Source organism: Taeniopygia guttata, chromosome 10 (assembly GCF_048771995.1).
Source record: "Taeniopygia guttata chromosome 10, bTaeGut7.mat, whole genome shotgun sequence".
In the NCBI taxonomy this organism is placed as follows: Eukaryota; Metazoa; Chordata; class Aves; order Passeriformes; family Estrildidae; genus Taeniopygia; species Taeniopygia guttata.
In genome coordinates, this window is record NC_133035.1 from 3,769,102 (window position 1) to 3,785,719 (window position 16,618).

The 16,618-nt window shown below is 45.2% G+C and overlaps 1 protein-coding gene across 2 annotated transcripts in view; it reads right to left on the bottom strand.

Annotated features, from left to right (window-relative positions):
• The window catches only part of CSNK1G1 (casein kinase 1 gamma 1), a 95,607-nt gene that overhangs the window by 67,946 nt on the left and 11,043 nt on the right, over window positions 1–16,618 (bottom strand). For both annotated transcript variants that reach the window (XM_030281858.4, XM_030281857.4), the window contains exon 2: window positions 8,905–9,012. The gene's annotated coding sequence lies outside the window, so the exon portion shown is untranslated. The remainder of the gene's footprint in view (window positions 1–8,904; window positions 9,013–16,618) is intronic.

The following is a 16,618-nucleotide window of genomic DNA, read 5'->3' on the forward strand; positions in this document are numbered from 1 at the left end:
ATAGACTGGTTTGGGTTGGAAGCTCAGTTTGTTCCACCTCCTGCCATGGGTAGGGACACCTCCCACTAGACCAGGCTGCTTCAAGTCCCGTCCAGCCAGGCCTTGAACACTTCCAGGGATGAGGCAGCCATAGCTGCTCCAGGAAACCTGTGCCAGGGCCTCCCCATCCTCAGAGAGAAGAATTTCTTCCCAATTTCCCATCTAACCCTGCCCCATGGTAGTGGGAGCCATTCCCCCATGTCCTGTCCCTCCATCCCTTGTCCCCACTCCCTCTCCAGCTCTCCTGGAGCCCCTTCAGGCCCTGGAGAAAATCTCCCTGGAGCCTTCTCTTGTCCAGGTGAGCACCCCCAGCTCTCCCAGCCTGGCTCCAGAGCAGAGGGGCTCCAGCCCTTGGAGCATCCCTGTGGCCTCCTCTGGACTGGCCCCAGCAGCTCCATGTCCTTTCTTTGCTGGGACCCCCCTGAGCTGGAGGCAGCTCTGCAGGTGGGGTCTCACCTGAGGGGGGAAGAGGGGCAGAATCTCCCCCTGCCCTGCTGCCCAAGCTGCAGAGCACTGGGGTTTGGGGCTGCCAGGGCTGTGCTCAATCCCTTCTCTGCCCAGACTGTGTTTATGCTTGGGATGGCCCTGGCCCAGGGGCAGGACACTGCACTTGGCCCTGCTGAGCTCCACGAGTTTCCCACAGTCCCACCTCTTCAGGTCCCTCTGCATGCCATCCCTTCCCACCAGCCTGGTGACCACAACAAAGTCGGCATCAATACCACTTAACAAAGAATTCAAAGACCATTAATTTCTCCACCATTATGATAAAGTCATAGGAGACCTCTCTACACATATTCCCTCTGTGAGGAAAATAATGAAGTACCAGCTCAGCTGTGTAGCATAACACAAAGGAATCCACATGGGAATGGAATTGCTCATCCCTGTTCACAGAAAAAGAACTTCAGAACTTGGGCCTTATTAGATACTGGATTATCCAAGAATTGAAACTGCATTTCCTAAGACATCCTTGAATTCAATTACTCCAGCAGCAGAAGCTATAGGAAGTGTGTGCAGCTCCATTAAACTGTATTTCCCATTCTAGAATGACTTAAAAATTAGTGACATTGCAGAGAGAAGCCTAAAGGTTCCTCAAGAACCAAAACTGTGATATAGGAACTGTTTGGTTCAGAGAGATTATAAAACACCTTATGGGCTCCCTGGATTAGCAATGGGAGAAACTGAAGCCAATGCCCTGCAAGAAAACAGTGAACAAGGAATGATGATCAGAGGAAGTCTCTGGAGCTGGAGAAGAAAGCTGTTTATTCTACCTCTCACACTCATCTGGACTTCAGTCTATCTTTTAAGTCAAAGCAGAGATGCCATACAGGTACTCACAGAGATCTAGAGCCAAGGGAAGCACATCCTGATGATAACATTCCTTCATCCTGCACTGCATGGCCCTGGACTAATCACAGCTGGCACAATTCTTCTCACTGAACTTCAGTGCTTATTTCACAAGCAGTAACCTCACTAAGCAGAGGCACAACACCTTTTTCCACCCTATTAGGTTTAACACCGTCATCTAAACAAGACATGGGGGGTTGTCCCATGCAGGACTTGCCTCCAAACCATGGGAGAAGTCAGTTGCTACCGAGCTTCTTTCCCCTCTGAGAAGCACCAACCTTCCATCTAAATCCCCCCCCCACCACCAAATCTTCACTTAAATACAGGCTGAGCTCTAAGAATCCTTTGCTGGAACACTGCCTCCTTCAATCACAGATCCCCTTTAGGTGCTATCTTAAACTCTATTTCCAAGAGTAATTACTCCATTACAGCACCTGTTCACCCTCCCATGCTAACAACATGACCTTGAGAAAGCTGGAAAAACAAGCCAAATTCTTCTGCCTACAAGGCAGTTCTTCCACAAGGAAAGACTGCACCTCTTGATCACATCTCTAGATAACAGCCCCGTACTTCAGGCACTTTTTCAAACATTGTTTTTTGTGGTTTGAAACCCAAAAATGGCTCTGTACTCAGCCACAAAATACCCTTTTGAATCACCACATGCGGAAGAAAATTCAGGCTATTTCTAGCTGAGTCTTCTCAGTCAGATCATGAAAACAGGCAGGTGGCACAAGGGCATTTCAGATTATTCCTGAGAAGCTGATGCCATGACAGTGCAGGTGTGATGGACAAGCAGCAGCCAGCCAAGGCTGGACTGGTTTTCAACACCTGACCCAAGTCACCCTGCTCTGGGTGAATCTGTGCAGCCTTCTGTTCCCACAGCTCATGGAACAGTGCCCAGCAGCTTGGACCATGAGAGGTAGCTCATCCCTTCTTGAACCTGTGACCTTCAGAGCTCATTTGAGGTCCACCACCCTCCTTGTTCACATGGAGCAGTTCCATGTCTCCAAAGATGGCATCCCAGAAAAAGCAAAATTTGATACAATTTCGCCATGGCCAACTTAAACACCTGCATCAGAAAGGTCTTTCTAACCCATTTTCGATTTACATGGATAGACAAGACAACAAGAATTGGAAGAATGTTTTTTTGTCACAGAAACTGCACAGATTTGATTCTCATTCACCTGGAGAAGAAAGTTTAGGTGATAAGAAAACTGAGGGCCATCTGCCTCCTACTAGAGGAAATGTTAAGAATTAGACCTCCCAGAACCTGAGGGCAACATTAAAATGCAAAGCAAACTCTCTACCACGCTGGTCTGGCCATCATCCCTCCCAGGCTGTATCTTAGCACAAGGTGAAGATGCACATGGAAAAGGAAACAACCTGCCTAAATATAATCAACCCCTTGTTTGCGATGGATCATTGCTTGACCACTTCTATAAAGTATCCTCAAGGGACCTGGCTGCATTACCTGCAGTCTCTGAAGTGATTTACAGCCCTGCAAACCTCTGCTGCTGCTCGAGGAAGAGAAGATTACAACAACCATATATTTGCCTGTAGAAATCACATCACCTGCCAGCTGGCCAGGAAGGAGGTTGGACAGTCCCTGTCTGCAGCTGACCTCTCCTCTTCCACAGGCCACATGTGCAAATGCTGCACAGCACAGCCTGGGACCACTCACACCGAAGGACATCTGACAGGAAACAGGAGATGCCACTTCTAGGAGCCTTCCAGGCTCTTCTGGTGTCCCTGAAACACTACCAGATACAGGTGAAGTTGCCCAAGTATTCTTTGACATCTCTTACACACCTGCATGGTGAGAAAATGAAAGGACTAATATGATTTTATAATCTTTTCCAAGGATTATTCCCTGGATTACTGTGATAGGTGCATGTTAGCAGTGGGGTTTGTTTGTTCTACAAGGTCAGTGGTACTGTATGACAATTTTCCCAGCTCACATACATAAACAAAAAGCAGCTTATACCTGATCTAGGCAGTGATCAGGTACAAAACTTGGCAATCAAGCTTTAGTTTTCCTGATAGTGGGTTTTTTTCCCAGGAAAGCTATCAGTGACACCATGCCTCCAGCACAGCTCAAAACCAGCCTTCTTGGCTCTGTTTACAACAGCAGAACCACAGAGTCTGGGTGTGAGTCAAAGCTCCATATGTACAGCAATCCACATACTTGTGGAATCATGGAATGGTTTGGGTGAGAAGGACCCTTAAAGCTCATCTTGTTCCAACCCTCTGCCATTGGCAGGGATGCCACTCATTATGATAGGTACCTTCTGGATTTGATCTTAGTCTTTCAGATACACAGGGAAGTGCTTCATTCTCAGTCATCTGCAAATGGCTGAAGCTAAAAACAAGGGTTGAGGTGATGACAAAAAGCTCCAAATCCTTAGAACTGAAACAATTAAGTGTTTGCACCGCCAGACTCGTGACCCAAAGGAAGTGAGCAGCAAGGAAACCTTCCCAGATAAAAATCAGTTTATCCCAGCAACAAGTCTATCCCAAGTCTACAAGCACTTCCCAGTAGATGCCTTCAGGTGACCCCTCAAATGGCCCCACAGCATCCCACGGGCCTGAAACAGAGCAGCTCAGGCTCCTCCAGCCCATTCCAGGGATGTAACAGACCATGAGCAGAGCATTAGCAGCACAGCAGCCAGGCTGAGACAAGCTAAAAGCTGAAACTAGGCAAACACAAGGCAACTCCAGCCCAGCTTCATGAGCAGTGAGAGCCCCATACTGCCACGGTTACAATGAGGAAGGAAAGTGGGAGGCAAAGCCAGGCTTTAGGTGTCTTGTTGGGGATGAGGATAAGAGGATATGGCCTCAATCTGTTGCAGGGGAGGTTCAGGTTGGACATCAGGAGGAATTTCTTCTCAGAAAGAGTTATTAAGCCTCAGAATGGGCTGCTCAGGGAGGTGGAGTCACCATAGCTGGAGGTGTTGAAGAAATAGCTGATGGTAGGACTCAGTGCTCTGTTCTAGTTCAAAAGGTGGTGACTGGTCAAAAGCTGGACTTGATATTAAATGTCTTTTCCAACCTAATTGATTCTGGAACAAGATAATTCTGACTGAAGAGCTGAGCAGCCCCCAGGTTACCAAACCAGCATGCCTGGTACACACACACCCCAGTTAACACCCAGCTACCCCAAAAGCCACCTTCCTGGTCCTCCATCCATCAAACACCCTCAAGTCCCTCCTTTTCATCAGCTCTGGCACTTGTTTGACCTCTCAGTGAGTCAACTCCAGAACTGCAGGGCTGGCTGCCAGCTGAATCCCAGACTGGACTGGGCTGGAAGGAACCTTAAAGCTCACCCAGTTCCATCCCCCTGCCATGGGCAGGGACACCTTCCACTAGCCCAGGTTGCTTCAAGCCCTGTCCAACCTGGCCTTGAGATACTCTCATCTCCAGAATCTTGAAAATATTTGCAGAGCTGAACTTCTTTACTCAATCCTTACTTCTCAGGTACAGAGCTGTCAACAGTACGCCCGGTTACAGAGCAGTAAATTTCCTCTTGAAAATCATCTGTCCCATGCACACATCCATGCCCAAACTGCACAAGAAGCAGCAAAATGGGAGCAGGATATCCTTGTGGGGAAGGGAAATGGCACAGCTCTGCCTTGATTTATGTAGTCTCTGCAGACCTGGACAATGAAACAACAGACCCAAAAACTCAGGTTGCAGATAATTCAACCCCAGCAAAGAATCCCTGTGCAATCTTCTCCCACACAAAGTGGTCCTGGATGGACAGGACAAACCCCCAGAATGGGGATGTTTCAGAGACAAAAGCTGCTGGGAACTTCTTGCAGTGACCACCAGGACCACTCAACCCATTGGGTCACTCTCTTCCCCCAGTTGGAAAACTGAGGTAGGAGTTGGTTTCCCATGGAAATATGAAATAGGAAATAGTCTAGCAAAGCACACAGCTGATCACAGAAGACCTACAAACAGCATGATTCCCACAGTGGCATATCCACCAAACAGAATTAGTCCACATAGAGCTAATTGCCCAAGTAACACTAACAGTTGTAAGACAGCTTGATCCCATCCCCCAGCTCCCAACGCTACATTTATGGAAACACTAAAAACCACAGACAAGGCCTCATAGTTCACCACAAAAATCAGGATCCATCGTTGCTGCAATCAAGCTGCATGGCTTGCAGTGGAATTTTAGCAAGGAAATGGAAATCACACTGGCATACAATTGTTCCGCCTCCCTGTTCGCCTTCACACATTTCTCACAGGTCAATTTTAAAGAATTAAGTCTTGTTCAGTGAAACATCTGGTGGCTGTTGCTAGAGGAAACCAACTATCTGCAACATTTGAGCAAAAATAATGAGTTACATAAAAGCCAGACTGCATAAGCAAGGACAAGTGTTTTGCCAGTCTGTAAATCTCAAAACCTTATATGAAACCTCATGTTTAATTTCTGGGTTAGAACACAATGAAATCAAATCACATGCATTACAAAACTCATGAAGATTTAAGTTTTCTCTAAGTTTATGAGGATAGTGCAGTACTGGAATTAACTTTCTAGCTAGCAACTGTCCTAAAGATTTTCTGCCAACAGCATAGACAGATGAATTACAGCTTAAAAATGGACTATTTCAGCTTTAGGCACTTTCAGACTCAGTTCAAGACAGAACAAGTTCAAGAGTTAGAGAAGAGGGTTTTGTCTTTCACTGTTTGAGTCAGTTCTCCTATGCCTAGTGGAAGAATATTTCCCATTAATGCTACAGATCACCTTCTCCTCAGGTTTTCTCAGTGTCTGGAGACCAACACTGACCAGCTGAGGCTGCACTGGGCTGAACAGGAGGAGTGATTTTGTGTTAGAAGTTGAGAGGAGCTCTAATGTATCACCATACACATCCACAAGACCAACCAGAAGCCTTTAACATTTCAGAGCTTTGATGAGGGCTCCCCTGAAGTCTCACAACTGGAAGGGCAAAATTCCCAAGAACATCTCCAGCAGGCAGCCCTAATATATTGGAATCGCACTTCACATGATGTACCTTTCTACAAATAGATATTGCTGGTTTTTTGAGGAGTGCTTAAGCACTTAAATAATCCAGAAGCCTGATGGATGACTAATACAACTAGAAAGCTCCATGTTCAAAAAGAAATTTAGGCTTCCCCACATTATCAGGGCTGCTCTCAGGATGCAAGCAGGGTAGAGAGGAGGCACCTGTGGCCCACACAGCTGTCTCCCTGGTTTTGGACATCAGCTTGAGGCTGCAGCTGCTGTTGCTTTTGTTCATTTATGCCATCCAGGGAAAAAAATTTGCACCTAAGGCCAAATTCCTCAAACTGGACGTGGCTGACTGAGCACACAGAGGTCACTATGGCAGTGCCAGGAGCCAGCTCCTCACTCACATGGATAAAGTCTGGTTCTGCAGCACAAATGAGGGAGGGAAGCACCTGGCACTGGTTTCACTGGGGCTGGGAAGAAGCCAGGCCAGTGCACCTTGGGGAAACTGAGGCAGGGAACACGCAGGTGAGAACACACACAGACAAGTGATGGCATGAGGCAGAGTGTTGGCTCACAGCAGCACCTGTGGAAGTCACAGAATGGGAAAACCAGCACATCTGTAAATATTAAATAAAAATATACAGAAAGATTAAAGGAGGCAGAACAGGAAACAAGCTTCACCCAAGTGAAAAAGCATGCTAGGAATGCAAACTTTTGGAAATAGGTGTATCTGAGGCAAAAAATATTCCCAAGATCCCAGACATCTTATAGGCAGGATACAGAAAAACAAGCCAGTGACTTCAGCTCCAGAAGAAACCCTCCACAATACCACAAAAGCAAAGCTTTAGACTGCAGCAGCTTCTCTCTGAGAAAAAAGAAAAGTGAAAGAAGGCCTAGGAAGATGACACAGCCTCTGCTGGGCTCACAGAAGATATTAAAGCACTGTACTGCATCAGCCTGAACTGCTCAAACGAAACACTTTTCAACAATTAATGACACTCCTACTACTGTCACCAAAAATAGACAAATTGGTTTTAGGGAATGAAGCTGCAAAAATTATTTGAGATACAATATTGGAACCAGATTTCTCCTCCAGGCTGGAAGCTGCTGAGAGGATTAAACTGTGGCCCATCTACTGTTCCACTCCCCCCACCACTCCCAGCTGAAATTACCGAAAGCCAAGAGTTCATGAAACTTTCTACAGAGCAAATTCTAAATGGAAATTACAATTTTAAAATAATTTGGTTCGTTGCATCACTTTGGCCAAAAATAGAAACAACATTCCCAAAGGATGCTGCACAATTATGGCCCTAAACAAAACATCACGATGACTTATCAGCATCACTTAGTCTGCACAGAAAAAAATTGTTTATCATTATATAAATGCTTTTTCAGAAGTCCAGAAAGGGAACTCTGGTGCCAGTTTCAGCCTTTGTGTACACCCCAAAAACCCCTTGTGCTAAGCAGGGACTTGCACTCCCTAAAAGTCACCACCCTCACCGGTTTATTTTCATTAAATCAAGGGATCTACCCCCACTGGAATCAGTCCAACACTCTTACCTACAAATACTATTCCATTTGATTTCTGGAGAGGAAAATTTTCCCAAATTTTGAGTTTTCTGCTCATTCCATAGGTGAGCTGTTACAGATTAAATAACCTGGCCCTTATTTTATTTGTCACACACACATACACACAACCCAACAACTCTGCTCTGAGTTCACCACAAGAGACTCTGGACTCTCCCTGCCTTTAATCCTGCCCAATTTCCTTGTTAGTCACTGACAAGCAACACTGCAGTTACCTACTTCTCAGCTCTACATGTCTCTTTCTAAAAATAATGCCAGGGAAAGGAAATCAGGGATGTAAGTTCCCAGATAAGTTACTTCAGATGAAAAATGCTGACAAAACTGAGAGAAAAAAAATCAAAATGGAAATAAGGAATAAGAATTTAACAACTTACATTTGGGTCTCTAAGCATCCTTCCATAGGCTCAGCAGATATTTTATTGTTAATTCAGGTAAGATACTGGATTTTTAGTGTCTTGCCTTATATAGAGAATCAAAGAATCACAGAATGGTTTGGATTGGATGTGACCTTAAAGATCACACTGTTCCACCCCCTGACATGAGCAGGAACAACTTCCAGTAGCCCAGGTTGCTCCAAGCCCTGACCTGGTCTTGGACACTTCCAGGGATGGGCAGCCACAGCTGGGCAACCCATGCTAGGGTCTCACCACTATCACAGGGAACAATTTCTTACTTGTATTTAACATAAATTTCCCCTATTTTAGTTTGAAGTCATTCTCCCTTGTCTTGTTCTGAATGAACAGTCCCTCTCCACCTTCCCTGTAGCCTCTTCAGATCCTGGAAGGTTCTCTGAGATGTCCATGCAACCTTCCCTTCTCCAGGTTGAACAGACTCAGTTCTCCCTGTTTCCACAATGGAGGTACCTCTTCTCAAATACAGGTGGGTTTGGGCTTTTTAGGAAGGAATATTTGAGCTCCAAGCTAAGATATTCCAGAACAAAGGCATGTGACACTCACCACCTGATGTGTAATTCACTGCTTAGGCTTGTTATCCAAAATCACAGGGCAGGGAGTACTGGGGCACGGGAGCAGCAGAGCAGCCAGGCACTCATATCTGCACCGAACCTGGTGAGGAAGAAAACACATTTTAGGAAGTGTCCATGCAACAGTTTACACCAGTGAATTAAAATCTTACTGTATTCTACTTAAAAACAAAAAAGGCATTATTTGGTTTCAGCTGGATATGACAGCATCCAAGTACTGGGGATGAAACAGAGCCAAACCCCACTGCTCATAGGAAAATCATTCTCCCTATGCCAGGGCAAACTCATACCTTTCTAAATAATGTGAACTTCAGTTCAGAAGACAGTGTGTTCTTAAAAAAAATACACCTTTCTGTCTCTTCAGTAATTGGAGGTTTGGTTTTTGGTAAATTGTGTTTCCCCACCTTGGGAAACAGGTTCCCAAACCTGAACTCCCTTGACGCAGTGTGCCTGGGCTGGCTCCATCTCCTGCTGTGCTCCAGGCACTTTGGTCAGAAGGAAGCACAGGGGTTTTTCTGTTTGTGACTTTCTTCTTTAAAAACACCCTCCAGAGCACAGAGTCCAAACAGCAGTTTCTGAATGGGAGTGCACTGTAAGACACGTGTGGAAGTCAAACCGAAATGAAACTATTTCTGGGTAACTCTGCCCAGAGCAACCAGAGACAGCTTGTTCTGTTCTGCACTCAAACTTTGGGCATGTAACACCCTTTGAAAGAAAACACATGGATAGTTCTAATAAAAATGAAAATTTTAAAAAGCAACTTGAAGTTCTGAGAAGCTCTGACTGTCATCTAAAGAAGATTCTTCTGAAACACCATGGGAGATTCCTTTACACAGGCTACAAGCAACCAACTCCCCAATGGATATGCCAAGCTAAGTTAGCAGTTTTATCCTTATTTTTTCCAACTATCACAGCAAAGTAACAATAAAGATCCATATTAATATCTTGAAACAGAGGGTGTTTTTGCTTTTTCCAACATGAAGTGCAAGACAGACCAAAGCCACTGTGGCTGTGCTGCTGAGTGACACCACATTGACTGAAGCACGTAGGAATTTCGTGTCCACCTCTGCCCTGTCCTTTCAGGAGCTTGTGGTCAGTCCAGTCCAAGTCACACCTGTGCTCTTCTGAAGTTGTTCATGGTTTCTGTCCTCCAAAAGCCTGGAGGATTGCTCAGCAGAGGTGTAGCAGACTTTGAAAGTCCCCACGAGCTCCCAACAGCTATCATTAATTAATCCTCCTCTACAATTATCCAGCATCAGCTTCAGAACGAAGCCAACCACCAGCGTGAGGAACACATACCACTACCCCAGTGTACAAGCAGTGACACTCACACCTCTCAAATGAAAAGGTATTAGTGTGCTGAATGTAGGCCTCAATATAAAATTTACTGTAAAGTATTTAAGGCCAACTTTGTTCTACTTGATACTAAAGTAATTCCAAGTTATTTGACCAGGTCAGAGGCTGCAGTAAGGATGAACCAGCCAAACTTGTACCAAAACAAGACCTAAAAGAAAGGGAAAACACACACACCTATTCACAGGAAAACAGAGATTGCAGCTTTATTTAGTCACTTGCCATCCACTCCTGAGCAAAAAACTGGAGTATCCCATTAAAATGACAGTCCATATATTTAAATGCTGAACACCCTTTCAGCTCTGCTGTCTTGTCACTTGGAACAGGCCCTACTTAAACTTAGAAGAAAAACTAAAAGCTGTGCATAAAAATTCCAGATGGGTTCATTGGCCAAAAACTTACTCAGTTTTCTTACACCAATCCCAATGTTTGGTGGTGACTCCAAACAAGGAAGCGAAACAGAAGACTCTATTTATAATACACTCCATGGTACAATGATTCACTTTAGGAATAAAGGTAAATAAATCATCTCATGCCATCCTAAGGTTCAGGTTTGAACCAGGGGTTAGGCATTATTCATGTTCTGCTCAAAGAACAAGACGACCAGCAAGTTACAGAGGATCAAAGTGTAACGTGGGAAAATCCCCATGCCAGTCAGACTCTGCAGCTTCCTACTGGCAAGGCCAAGTGACAAAACCCATCCCCACCTCATTCAAGACCTTTTTTTAACAGACCTTTTGACCTGAAGCACAGCAAACGTGACTCCCACATTCACCCAGGTGTGACTCCAGCATCTTGAGAGAATCCCAGGTTCAAAAAGCAGAACTTGGTCTCCATGCTTCCCCTGGCCATACACCCAGAAATCCTGCCCATGTTAAACATGGCCAGGAAGCCAGGATCCTTGTTTACCTGCAAGCATGGCATGGAGCAGAAAGACACCTCTGGCAGCAGCAGAAAGCAATAGTTAGCAAGTGAGAATGTGTGGAGAGCCCTGTTAGAGCACCAGTTTGTCATGGTAACGAGCTCCAGCCTCTCCATCTCCATCCAGCCTTGATGTCCACAGCCTCATGTTACGGAGAATGCAGGGACCAGGTCCCTGGGCGAAGGGAAGAATAAGGCAGAATGAAGAATGACAACAAAAGAGGAAGTCTGAAACTATGGCTGGCAAGTGGGACCCTTTCTAGCTCTTGACAAATAATTAACCCTTTTTGCACTTAATTAGCATCTTGAGACTCTGAGCCCATTTCCTGTGACATGTCCTGGCATGGATGGCTCCAGAGAGGCTTCAGGCCACACCTGGAGCTGAACAGGCCTTGAAGTTTTACAACCATGCAGGATCCTTCCCTGAGGATGCTTTGCTTTGTATCAGGCACTTCAGCAGGAAGAGTTACCTATTTTCCAGAGTGCCAAAGGCAGGAGGACATGAAGCATTCACGGATGTGGAGCTGGGCACAGGTCCCATACACCTGTACTCAGGACAAGACCCTCTGCATGGGTCAACAGAACACAGCAAAGTGGACTCTTCCCAGCACACGGCCAACAAGCAGCATGTTGGTCAGCCCTCAAAGGCCACTTGAGGAAGAAGTTCTTTACTTCTTCCAGATGACGCACTGGAACAGAGAGACTGTGGACTCTCCATCCCTGGAAGAATTCAAGGCCAGGCTGGACAGGGCTCTGGTTTAGTGGAAGGTGTGCCTGCCCACCAGAGGGTCAGAATGAAATGAGGTTTGACGGTCCATCCAACCTAAACCATTATCTGAATATCACAGAGTTACAGACACACCACCACACCAGCCAGAGGAGCCACAAAGACCCCCAAAAACTCTTTGAGCTATCAGTGTGAGAGAACAGGGCTCCACCAGAAGCTTTAAACCCTGCTGTTATTTTCCACATTACTTTTCAAAGCAAGGAGCAGACGAGAAGTTTGTTTCAGTTCCAGAGTAAAAACTAACATCCTTGAGGGCATTGTGTGAAAAGCTAGCATTTGCTACCTAGAGTACACAACCAGGTCTTTCATCTCCTCCAGGGCCAGGGAAATACTTGCCAGCCTGAACCAGGAGGAGTGACTTCTGTGGCATAGTGCTTCCAGGGTGGGAGTACAGCACAGCCACTTTTTGGCTCCCTGAGGAGGACATGGCTCCTGCCACAGCAGGGAAGGTGACTCTACAAATCCACTTTTCCATAGTCTCTCAGGAAGCTGGTACACAGACAGATTTTGGGTCTTTCACACTTCAGCTCGTTATTATTTACCAGTTAGCAGCACAAAACTCTGGGTAGCACTTTGAAAAAGCTTCTCATCTTTAGGCTTGAGGTGTTTGTACTCTTCCCAAATTAAAGCACAAGAACAATATTCAAATTCCAACCTAATGGACACTGCCCTACCTCAAAGTGTTCACACCATTAGCACAGCAGAAAAGGTACAACGGCTCCCACCAGCATTAGATGATGGAATGGAACCTCAAGAGCTAACATGATGCTCTGCTGTGAATAAATCTGTGACATCATCTGCCGATTATCAGCAGATATCAAAACCAGCAGAGCAGCAGTGAAGCAGAAAGGACCTCAATGACATATTTAAGGCTGTCTGCCCTCAAAACATGGAATGTAGCAGGGTCAATAGGGGAAAAGTCATGTGTTGTTGAGTACATTTTGCTGCCTTTTTGCCAAAACCAAACACATTCAATGCCTGAGGAAGAGATGGACAGAAAGATGAATGCCTTCATGACTGCACTTGAAGCAAAGCTCAGTAATTTGCAAATTCCTCCCTGAATACACCCCAAAGCTGATATGTACATTCATTCTGCTCAGCTGAAGAAAAAGACAGTCAGCCTTTATCCCACACTGTACTTGGGCTGTACTGCTGTACAGTGGGCTGTACACACTGTACTGCTCAGAACAGCCTTTATCAGCTCACATCTAGGTAAAAAAAATTAAATTATACAAACCTGTGGCTTACAAAACGCATTTGACATCTCTCTCCCAGTTCCCTTAACTCATGAGCAGCCTGCATACCTCCAACACAGCAAGGCAATGCTGCAAACAGGTCTAGATCTCAATTCTGTACTTACAAAAGGAAAACAGCAAATATTTTTGGAGTAAGTCCTAATGTCAAGCCCAATGCAACCCCAGTACATGAAGGTTTGATATTCCCAGTAAGCTGCCTGTCCCTAACACATGACAGGGGCCTACACTTCATTAAATACTTCAGCAAAATATCGAAGGCCTCAAAACTGATGCCAGTCATCTCTGTGATCAAAGGGAATAGAACAGTGCCTCAAATAATACAAGAATAAAAAATTCAGAGAAAACATGAAGGCAACTTCAGGTAGGGTCTACTTGCAACACAGGAATATCATGGAATGAGATTCTTTAAATCTTTTAACTCATCAGGAAGAGAGGCCTGCTTTTTCTAAATTAAATTTCATGATATGTTTTCCCTGACTCTACCTGAGGTGCTCCCAGCATGGAGCAGCACTGCGTGCTTCCAGCAGCAATCATTTCATATGATGTGGTTTGGTGACACCTCAGCCTGGGAGCAGAGAGATGTGACAGCTCGGCTGAGGACGCTCATGAAGAGAGCTCTAATTTATCCTTTCAATGAGAGCCTCTGATCCCAAACCCTGACCTGCCTGGTACAGCTTCCAGAGCCTGAAACTCAAACAGGGGAAGCCCACCCAAGGAGTATTTTACTTTTCACTTTGCGATGATTTAACCTTTCCCCTGCAGCAGCTGCAGATACTGTGCAAGGAACAGTGGTCTGGAAGAAGGAGAGCGTGTGGCTCAGGGAAATACAACCACATATCTTAATATGAAACACCTGCTTTTTACTCTTTTTTTATTGCAAAGAAATGGAGTTTTTCCCTTTTGGTTTCCCTCGCTGCAAGAGCAGAGGGTATGCCATGACAGAATCCAGTAAGGGTCTGAGTGCCCTGAGTTCACAGAGAATGGTCAATACAGAGCATCCACTTTGACTAAACATTGAGTTATGAAAAATATTTAAAAGTGGGATTTTGAACTCTCATTATCTTGTGGAAAAAGGCTTCGAGGAAGACTCTGATCATGATCTGCCCCAAGTGCCTCTACACAGCACTCACTCACCTTATACCACCCTGTGAAGCACACAGTATGCAGCTCACACACTCTCTATTACCATTATCACATTGCACTTTGCTCATATTTTGTATTACTATTATTTTCTTCTTTTCCAAGGATCCCTTTATGGGTTACATGAATCACACAGTTAATAGCCTTCTATTATCTGCAGAAGAAGTGTTGCCACTCCCTGTGCCTCTGGGAAAAGGGATAAAGCCCTCCTAAGTTTAAAGTCACACTAAATGGCATTTGGTGTCAGACACAGCCGAGTTCACACTCCAGGTGTCAATCTCAACCTCGACCATCATGCAGTAACACTTTAAAAATAATAATAAAAACAAAATTAAAAAACAATCCCTTCTATTCTAAGGAGTTTACTTGCAAGATCCCTTTGATTCACATCTGAAGATGAGCTGCTTCAGTTCTTCACATTCTTTTGAAGAAAGGATAACAGAGCTGCTGGAGCACTCGCTGCTCCCAACCTGCACAGCAGTGATGATTTGCTCCACATTCCCTCCTTACTACATGGGATTACTCAATCATTAACAGACTCTTGATTTAGTGTAGTGCTCTTCCAAACAGCCAGCTCAGCTCATACACACACCTCTTCAGACCTAAGCACAAGCCAGCAACCCAAATGCAGATATTTAAGAGCCTGTTTCCTTACTCAAGAGATTCAGAGAGCTCGTCACACGCTCAGGTGACACCATGGCTCTCTAAAGAGAGGGAGCAACACTAAATTAAGCTGAGTAGTCCCCATTACTCAGGGCCTCTGCTGCTGCTCCTCAAGTTTTTAGGACATCAAAGTTTTGCTGCTTCTGGTTCTCCTTTTCCATGTGTGAACCCCACAACAATCCAGATGTGCCCCAAATGTTGGGGAGATGCCTGCAGCCTAGAACTGACACCAGAATCAAACAGCACCTCTGAAGGAAAACCCACCACACATGCCCTCTGTACCCTGGAGCAACCAAAGAGCTGCAGGAACCCCCTGTGGTTTCCCCCCTTATCACACCCACTGCTGAGCAGGTCTAACTCATTACAGCAACAGGAGAAAACCAACCCAACAATACCTGGAAAACTCTGTGCCAGGTCAGAAACTCAGGGCAGTTCAGGAACAGGTTTGACAAGCAGTATATGGGAAAGGCAGGACAAAATCTCTCCTTTTGAGCATAGCAGGTACCTCTGTGGAGGTAACAGAAAAGACTTCAACCACTGAACATTCCCCAATAGGATGTTTCAATCCCAGGGAAAGTATTGAAACACTAAGTTCCATGTTTAGGTATGAAACTACATTAATGGCTCCTCATTCGTGTTTAAGATTACTAGTTTAATTGGTCAATGTCTGATTAAAACTAGATTTTTAGCAGGGGCACAGATTAGGAAGCTAAAAAAGCAACCCACAGTTGGTCAGCCACAATATGAACACAATGGACATACTGGGATCACCCCTGTGTGTGTGTGTATATATATATATATATATATATACACACACACTCCATGTAATTAGGACTAGGACTAGAGTAGGACTAGGACATTAACTTGTGCTGCTTCACTCTTGGCTGTCCCTGCCCCATTCTGGGCTATCAGCTGATTGCCAGCCCTGCTGCCTGCTGGATCCCACACTGGGAAAGCTGAAGAGAGGCATTATGATCACCTCCTCCCACTTTCTGCATAAAAAGGTGGAATTTCAATAATTTTTCCCTTTTAAAGGGACCAAGAACTTTATGTTCAACTCCTTTCCTCATCCCTAATTTTTAATTTTATTTCCCTCCTTTCCATTTCTACCTATCCTTCCTGGAATGATTTTACTCATAAGTCTCAGTACATTGTACAGCAAATCTTCTTTGAACAGCACAGCATGGGAGGCCAGTAGATATGGACAGTATCCTGGAAACAGCTGGAGATTTCCCCTCCTGTAAGAATCCCTAAGGCATCCTCCAGAGCTCTTCAGAAATACCACCTCCTCATGCTGCCCCAGGGTTCTAGAAAAGCAGGAGGTTCAAAAAGGTGGAATTAATAGTAGGAGAACACTTGTGTCAATTCTATCCACGACAATTGCGGATGATCCAGGGAGCAGCAAACTTCTGCAGTCTGCTCCAGGATCTGCCACTGCTGGATTACAGATGTTGGCATGGACACAACTGCCCAGTCCTACCAGCATTCATTTTATGGACATGCTGATCCTGGGTTTCTCCCATCACTTTTGTTTGTCCAACTTCCTAAACCAACAGCTTCTACACAGC